Below are 8,833 nucleotides of genomic sequence, written 5' to 3' on the forward strand. Positions count from 1 at the left end.
TCTCAGCTGAATATTCAGCATATTGAGGACACCCCATTTTTAAGCAACGTGCAAATAGCCTAAGAAAAAAATGACGTCGATGAGCAGGCCGGAACGATATTTACAATGTAGCATTCGGCGATGCTTTGATACGAGCAATAGGACAGGCGCCCTACCTCTCAAAGAACGCTGTTCTTTGTCGGAACGAAGTTTCTTTGGCCGATGTTTTGCAGCCACTGCTTCTTGCGCAAGCCACCACGCTGACCTTGGGGAATCGTAAAATGTGGATAACCGTTTGCACTCTCGTTGTTGCAGTTATAGGCGCAACAGCGCGGCATAGCGCCCACACAAAGCACAGAAAACAAAGCGCGTGCAACGTTCGCTACGCGGAGCCCCGGCGTAAAATGGCGCGAGCGAAAAAGAAAAATATTAGCAAAACGCAAGATCCACGCGTCTCCAAGGGCAACGGCGAAGGAGACCAATCGTCGGCGCGGAAAAGCGGCGGAGAACGGGAGGACGCGAAAGGAGCGAGGAGGGAGAGAGGAGGACGCGCGCGCGGCGGCGGGTACAATGAATGGCGGTACTTTCCCAAGATCAAGGGGCTTTAAGGTAGGTTAAAGTCCCTTGATCTTGGGAAAGTACCGCCATTCAGTGTACTCGCCGCCGCGCGCTTGTCCTCCTCTCTCCCTCCTCGCCCCTTTCGCGTCCTCCCGTTCTCCGCCGCTTTTCCGCGCCGACGATTGGTCTCCTTCGCCGTTGCCCTTGGAGACGTGTGGATCTTGCGTTTTGCTGGTATTTTTCTTTTTCGCTCGCGCCATTTTACGCCGGGGCTCTGCGTAGCAAACGTTGCGCGCGCTGTGTTTTCTGTGCTTTCTGTGGGCGCTATGCCGTGCTGTTGCGCCTATAACTGCCACAATGAGAGTGCAAACGATTATGCACTTTTTACCATTCCCCATGGTAAGCGTGATGGCTGGCGCAAGAAGCAGTGGCTGCAAAACATCGACCAAAGAAACTTTGTTCCGACAAAACAGCGTTCTTTGCGAGGTAAGGCGCCTGTCCTATTGCTCGTATCAAAGCATCGCCGAATGCTACATTTTGAATATCGTTCCGGCCTGCTCATCAACGTCCTTTTTTCGTAGGCTATTTGCGCGTTGTTTAAAAATGGGGTTGTCCTCAATATGCTCAATATTCAGCTGAGTCCATCACCTCTCACGGCGGCAACTCTCATTCAGTCTAAAGTGCACAGCTATAGGATGTGCTTTCCGTTGTGAACGATTACGCGCGATGATACAGCTTCTCGATCGCGCTTGTTGTGATTGTTAGATTCCGTTTATTGTGAATGTTTGGTGTAAAAACACAAACGAATGGACGAATAGAGATGACACTTACTGGCGCTGGTTCCCAAATGAGGTTTTTTTTTTGGGGGGGGGGGGATTCACTCACAGAAATTGTGACACAAATGCGATCAGTCACAAGAACAAAAGAAACACACAAGCACAACGCACAACAAATAACATTCTGATAGCGAAAGTAAGCCGTTATCTAGCAGCAGGCGACCGAAATGGCTCGTCTTGGTCACGCCTGCATTATCACGTCTTCCGTTCACTAATAAAAAACGAGATTATCTCTTATACCGGTGTCACACGGGTAGTTTTGATCGCGATCAGAATCAGTCCGGATCGGATTTCTTGATCGCGATCAACAATCATCGCTGCTATTCGGTCCAAACTTATCCGGATCAAGTTTGGCGCAAACGTCAGTCAAATTGCAATCTGGGAGCCAGATATCGATGAGCAGATCGCGATCAAAAGGGCCCCTGTAACACCGGTATTGCTTTGTTGTCTTCTACATGACGACTCACTCTAGTGATCAGTTTTCTTTTTTCCGAGCCGTGTTTCTGCTTTCCTATTTTCCTTGCTCGGATTTGCATTTGTGACATTACTAATATGCGTGTTTTCCCAAATAAACCTCAGGTACAATTCAGAGCTTATCCGTGTGGCCTCTACTCGCGCGCTCGTTTCTTTTTCCGCGCTGTAACGTTCTTGCAGGATACGTTGTCTGTTTTACTGAAAATTGGAACAGCGGCTTGTAAAGGCGTTATTCTTCCAGCTTACTTTGATATGCGCTTCAGCCGCACAAATGCAACGAATGCAGGCCCTGAAAGAATGAAATGAATAACAGAATGAAATGAGAGAATGTAGGCCCACGGTATTGTATACATGAGCAGCGCCAGCTAGCTAACACTGCTTTTTTTTTTCAGTTCGTTAGTTTGCTTTTGAATTTGGATGCCACGCACGCATAACCGGGAGACGATCATAATTTGGTTTTCTCGCGGAGACGACGTGCAGGGGGTGTTCTAGTGATCGCGCTCGCTTGCTGTCGATATCGGCTTCGAGGCAGAGGCCGAAAATTCTCGCTCTGATAGCAAATGCTTTAAAATCACCCTTCTGCTGTTTTTCGGAGAGCTTCTTTCTGTTCATGTAACACGAGCTAAAATCATCGCACCGATGTGTTTTAACATTCGTGCGGAATGTCTCCGCTCACAGCTAAACCGAGTGCTAGTTTCTTTGACACGAACGCCAAAATACTATTCTGAAAAATGTTTCTCCGGCGCTTCTGGTACTGCGGTAGATGAGTTGCTGTTGGCGCCGCTTGATCGTGCTGACACTGCGCAAGCGTCTTGTTCAGTTTGGAGACCACCGCGCAAGTCTAATTTCACGTCACATAACACATGGATGGACAATGTATTATCCACGATGTCATTTCAAGATGCGACGCTGTAAGTACCTGAGTTGCACATGCGCGCACAGGAAAGAGACAAAAAATCCAGACACAGGCGGACATCACGCAAGCTAAGTTATTTCAGATGTAAGTGTAAAGCATGTTATCATGTGGCAGAAAAAAACGTCTGCATGATGGAACGCTGCATAAAGCTCTTTTTAAATTAGCATGGCCCATTTACACGGCTTTCGAAAGAAACTATTATTTTATTGAACGTTCATTTCAGTGTTCTCGATCTTCTTATCACCATTTTTCAAAGTTTTCTACAGCACCGGTGCGCGAAAGTGGCCCGACATTACGCGCCTCCGTTGATTTCTACGGCGCGCCCGCGGGAGCGCCGGCGAAAAATGGTGCCGTGCGCAGCGCGCGCCGGCGGCGTGCGAGGAGAATCGAGGAGGAAACTCGCGCGCGGAGGAGAGTGTCGTTACTTTCCTAGATCAAGGGGTTTTAACCTACCTTGACTTGAAGCGCCATCTCGAAGCGAACTTGGAAGGCCAAGCTCGACGCGAATCGGAAGGCAGCTCCGCAGCTACTTTCAGCCCGACTTGAAGCCGTTGTGAGCGCGTAGGCGAGTAAACATGGCGGACGTCGCTCGTCGACTCGACGGATTTATTTTCAGATGTTGCGCCAACGACATTGTCTTCGGCGAGATATATGCGTTGCCAAGAGTGCCACAACGAGTGCTTCGGGACCGGGAAAATCCACTGGACATGTACAGCAACGAGCAGTTCCTAGCACGCTACCGTTTCTCTAAAGAAACTGCGCGAGAGCTATTGACAGCGCTGCCGCTTGAAGCAAGCCATGATATCCGCGGGCTTCCGATCACGCCAATGCTTCAGCTCCTTCGGTTCCTCAGATTTTATGGTGCTTGAGCATTTCATATTTCATATTGTTGCCGATGACTTCATCAAGGTTTCACAGCCTACTGTGTGCCGCATCGTGCGCAAGGTGATACGCCTCATCGCAAGCCAGTTGTTTCGCAGACTAGTGCATTTTCCGGCAGCTTCACAATATGCCGATGTGATGCGCGGTTTTTTGCGAAATGGCCCATTTCCCTGGAGTCACAGGGTGTATCGATTGCACCCACGTGCGTATCAAGAGCCCCGGTGGCGAAGATTTCGAGGTGCTTAGGAACCAAAAGGGGTCTTCTCCGTGAATGTTCAGGTGAGCTCGGCTCGGTCATCTACCTGTAACTGAGTTTTCTATACAAATCTGGGGCAATTATATGGTCGATAGCACGTACATGGCTCTCCTTTTTAACCTGCATTCAGGAGGAATATGTGTGGTATTTTAACAAAAAAGAAAACAATTGACGGCATGGCTACTAACATAGCATTCAGCACAACAGTGTTGTTATTGCAGAAAAATTGTTCACTTTACAGCAGGAAAGGCTTTTCACTCTTTTCTGTGTAAAGCGAACTATATTTTTTACATCATGGCGTTGGGCTCACGCACAAATGTAAACAAATCGACCGTGGTTGTTGCTTACCAGCTAAGGTGTCGTGCGGTGAAGCACGAGGACTCGGGTTCAGTACCCCGCCGCAGCAGTCGCATTTCGATGGGGCAAATTGTAAAAACGCCTGTTTACTTCAGAATTATTTTGTGCACGTTAGAGAGACCTTGTCGGGTTGCAATTACTGTAGAGCAGCTCACTACAGCCTTACTAAGTTTTAAAAATAACGTGTTGGTGCCGCAAAAGGTTGCAACAGCACCTCTTGCATTAACGTTATACGCAGCAACTCTGTCACTTCTGGTGCGCGAGATTCATTTTTGTGTTTACAAAAGTGCCTTATGTCGAACTCCACTGCCGGAACGAAAGCTTACTCATTTGTGCCTTCTCTCAAATATGTGTGAACAGTTTTTCATAGCACTATGTTGATGAGTGTGTCTTTGGATACAATGATTTGTAGGCTGTCACCGGACCACAGCTGCAGTTTTACGATGTGGTTGCCAGCTGACCTGCTTCACTCCACGACAGCAGGATTTTTGACAGCTCTCGTGTCCGGGTCATGTTTGAGGAACGCAAATTGCCTGGAATGTTCCTTGGAGATGTAGCATATGCCTCCCACCAATTTCTAATGAGTCCATTTCACAATCCAGCCAAGGAAGACGCGGGGCGAGTCAGGCAGGGGCAGCCAGAATTTCTGATGCACTTGAACTGTTCTTCAGAGAGGTGCAAGTGGCTTTTTTTAAATCTAAACAGGTATAACAAGTCGAATAAATCAACACGCAACTCGGTAGAACGTGCGTTTGGTGTTTGGAAGCGGCGCTTCCCGTGCCTCAATATGAAGTTATAGCACAAGCCTGAACAAGCCGTCAAGATAACTGCATGTGCGACATTGCATAATCTGGCGTGCCTTCGGAGGGATCCGGAACCTCCAGCAACCATTTCTACAAGCGCACTCAGCAACCACCGCCGCAGAACAAGGTCGCGACAGCACTCGCATCTCCCTCCATTCACCAACGACGTTGCAGATACCATGTCAGGCTCACGAGCACGAGATCTGCTTGTGAGCAGATGTTTTACCTAATTGAGGGATTTTCAGCCCACAGCCATCGCTACCCCGGCCCGACAGATTGTGCACACACTCTACCCATCTGCAGTGGCGTATCCATGGTGTGGTGTATGAAAGTTAAGACAAATAAACTGCTCAATTGTGCGTGATATGTTTGACAAACATCTTATGTGTGCATGTAGATATATATATGTATATATACATATATATATATATATATATATATATATATATATATATATATATATATATATATATATATATATATATACCTATACATACAAACGCATGACAAGAACATACATGAAGCATAGTTGAGCCCCCCCCCCCCAGTCCCCCTCACCCCCCTTTGAAAAAAATTTTGGCTACCCTACAGCACCACGTATCAAGCAGAATTCAAGAGATCAAGCCAAACCTTTTATTTTCCTTCCTGTAGGCGCTTCAATTTCAAATCGTCTATATCTTTTTGCCACTTCAGGATGTCCATTTGGAGCTTGTGCTCCTCATCTCGTTTGAAGAAGGTGACCCGAATCACACTTTTTGTGCACGAATGGCCGCTATCTTCAGCACGAGCAACTGAGCTAATCGCGACCGAGTAATTTGATCGGGGCGAGGCTCGATCGCAGCGAATGCGCATCGTGTTACATCCGTAAAACAAGGCACTCACCTGTTTTGAAAACTTTTCGCTTCTCTTCTGCGCGCTGCTCCTTCCACTTTTGCTTCATATTTCCCCAACACTTCTTAAGCTGTCTGGGGTCCCTGGGCATCACGCCATGGTTACTGTTGAACTGTCTTGCGAGCTGTGTCCATGTCTCTGTGTTGTTAATAGATGCGACGTCTGTCTCCTTGCACTCTAGAATGTGCTTGTATTTGTTCACCAGGGCGACCAAGATCGATTTTTCTTCTTCGGTGAAGCGCGGCGCTGATTTCAGCGCACTTGTTCCGGAATCCATGGTCAGGATTGCCGAAAAGAAGGGAAAACACGCAAATAAAGAAAAAGAAGCGCACGCGCGGTGATTACGTCTCCACGAGACAGCATCGGATTTGGCTTGGTGGCTTGGCATGGATTGCTGCGGCCCGTCTTATCTCGGATAACTGCGTATCAGTGCCTTTTTTTGCATAAGCAGCATTTATTAAACACGCAGGCAAAACTAATTTTCCAATATCTGTGTTTTACAAAGGCTTAAAGCGCACATTACGTGCGCTTTACTTTAATATTCTGGTGCCAGGCGCACTGCGTCGTCGCCGGTTTCTGACTTGGCCAAGCAAGGAGAGGGGAGGGTTTATAAAACGCGATGGCACACTTCGTCGTGTTGAAGTCGAGCGCTGCCTCGAGCCAGACTTCCTCAAGTCAAGTGCGCGCTTTAATTCAAGTCGCGTTTATGAATACAGGAGTAAAAATGAAAGCAAAAAACTGTCACTGTATATAAATCTATGATTACACACTAGTTAGTGCAAGCTGAAAACAAATGCTCGTGAAAACCATTACAATGCAGGCGTCATGAAATTATGGAAACAAAAATAATACAAGAAAATCGAAGACAAAAGTAATCTACAAAACAATTGCAGCTACGAAATATTAGCAAGGTGAATTCATGTAGAAACAATAACATCACAAGTTAAACGGTAATGATAGCACATCAAACATGCATAGCAACAAAAAATAAAAGAAACGAAGGAGCATATCATATTCAATTAAAAAAATAATGATAGTGCATTAGTAAGTTAGTATAGCCGCTCACATAATTTGTCGCGACCAAGCTTCTTTTGGAGGCATTGGATTTTATCTACCAATAACGATGACTTAATTTTGTATAGTATCGAATTCCAAAATGTCATGCCTGAAAAGAGGGCAGTTATTTTACCGTTGTTTGTACGAATCCAGGGACGAATTAAATTATCGCTTTTAAAGAACCTGGTAGTGTTGGTATTTATAAGATCATTTAGGTAAGCCTGGATTGAGGTGCCACAGAGTGTAAGCTTGAAGAAAAATAGAGATAGCTTCTGTTAAGTAGCACTGTCAGTGGCAGATATGTAGGATTTGTTATAGCGGTTTCGATTGGCATAAAAAGATTACTGAAGGCCATTAGTCGTGCAGATTAGTTTCGAAAGCGTTGAAGGGAACCTATGTGAGAGTACTAACTGTTAGCCTAAGCCCGCCACGTTGGTCTAGTGGTTATGGTGCTCGACTGCTGACCCGAAGGTCGCGGGATCGAATCCAGGCCGTGGCGGCCGCATTCTCGATTCAGGCTAAAATGCTAGAGGCCCGTGTACTAAGATGTAGGTGCTGGTTAAAGAACCCCAGCTGGTCCAAATTTCCGGAGCCATCCACTACAGCGTCTGTCATAATCATATCGTGGTTTTGCGACGTCGAACTCCCCCTCCCCCCCACCTCCTCCAAAAAGAAGTGTTAGCCCAATACACTACGCAGTAAGAGAGATGACTGTGAACGTTGGTTTCGTTTGGTTTGGTATATTCAAGGCAAATTTTTACAAAATTGCCTTGGGGGACACGACTAAAGGCTGAGTAAATGCCTGACTGGGTCGTGCCACCCTAGCCGCGAAGCAGAAGGAACACACGAGTAAGCACTATAAGGAGAGAACACCACAGCGCGTATTATTCTACCTGGTTCAGGATCAGACAGAACTGCGAGTAGAGTGCGCAAAAATATAAACAGACCTCTCATTAGAATGGTGTAAATACAACAAATACGTCAATACAATTATTACAAAAAATTCTCCCTACCTAACGGCGAGTATAGTGCACAAGAATATAAACAGAGCTCCCAATATAGTGATGGCGATACTCACAGAAGTGTGGTTACAGTCAAATCGTTTAAAAAAAAAACGTCTTGACTAAGACATGCTTATGCTCTACAGGACAAACTATATTACTGTAAACAATGAACAATTTGAGATTATGAAATATGGTGTAAAAATAAAAGACATCAACAAAGACAACAAAAGAAAATTTCTGCATTAGTGAATGAATGGGAAGGTTTTATGTTAGGTGAGCATCTAAAGTCGCTCCCAAAAACTTGGGGCTGTTACTAACTAGCATTTCATTTTGCCCTCTCACTGGAGACCCGTGCGCACCGAAATCGATACACACGGGTCTCCAGCATTTTGCTTCTATTGAAACGCGGCCTCCGTGGCCGGGATTTGATCACAGGACATTCGATTCACCAGTCGAGCACTATAACCACAAGACCACCGCGACCGGTTTAATTACTCCACAAAAAATTTAGAAAATGACTTGGAATTGCTGTTAATAAGATGTGTTAACCTCCAACAAGATTCAGAACAAATGGAGGAAAGAACGAACTGCATTTAGATTTTGTTAAAGTGAATTGGTAAATTAATGACATAAAACATAAAATCCCGGAAGTATTATTATTCTACGGTTTATTTTTGGGGTGGGGGGGAGCGGTGGGGGTTCAATCTAGGGATAAAACGTTGAATTAAGTTGGCATGACTGCCCGAGAAGATGGGGTGGGGTCGTCTCACGGAAGTCCTACCTGACGTCATGGCACAAACTCTTCGATGCCCGCTGTGACG

At 46.1% G+C, this 8,833-nt stretch overlaps 1 pseudogene; it reads left to right on the forward strand.

Moving 5' to 3' along the window:
- The first annotated feature begins 3,802 nt into the window (after window positions 1–3,802).
- On the forward strand, window positions 3,803–5,291 carry LOC119398874 (putative nuclease HARBI1; annotated as a pseudogene).
- Window positions 5,292–8,833: the final 3,542 nt, after the last annotated feature.

The sequence above is a fragment of the Rhipicephalus sanguineus genome, chromosome 7 (assembly GCF_013339695.2).
Source record: "Rhipicephalus sanguineus isolate Rsan-2018 chromosome 7, BIME_Rsan_1.4, whole genome shotgun sequence".
Classification (NCBI taxonomy): domain Eukaryota; kingdom Metazoa; phylum Arthropoda; class Arachnida; order Ixodida; family Ixodidae; genus Rhipicephalus; species Rhipicephalus sanguineus.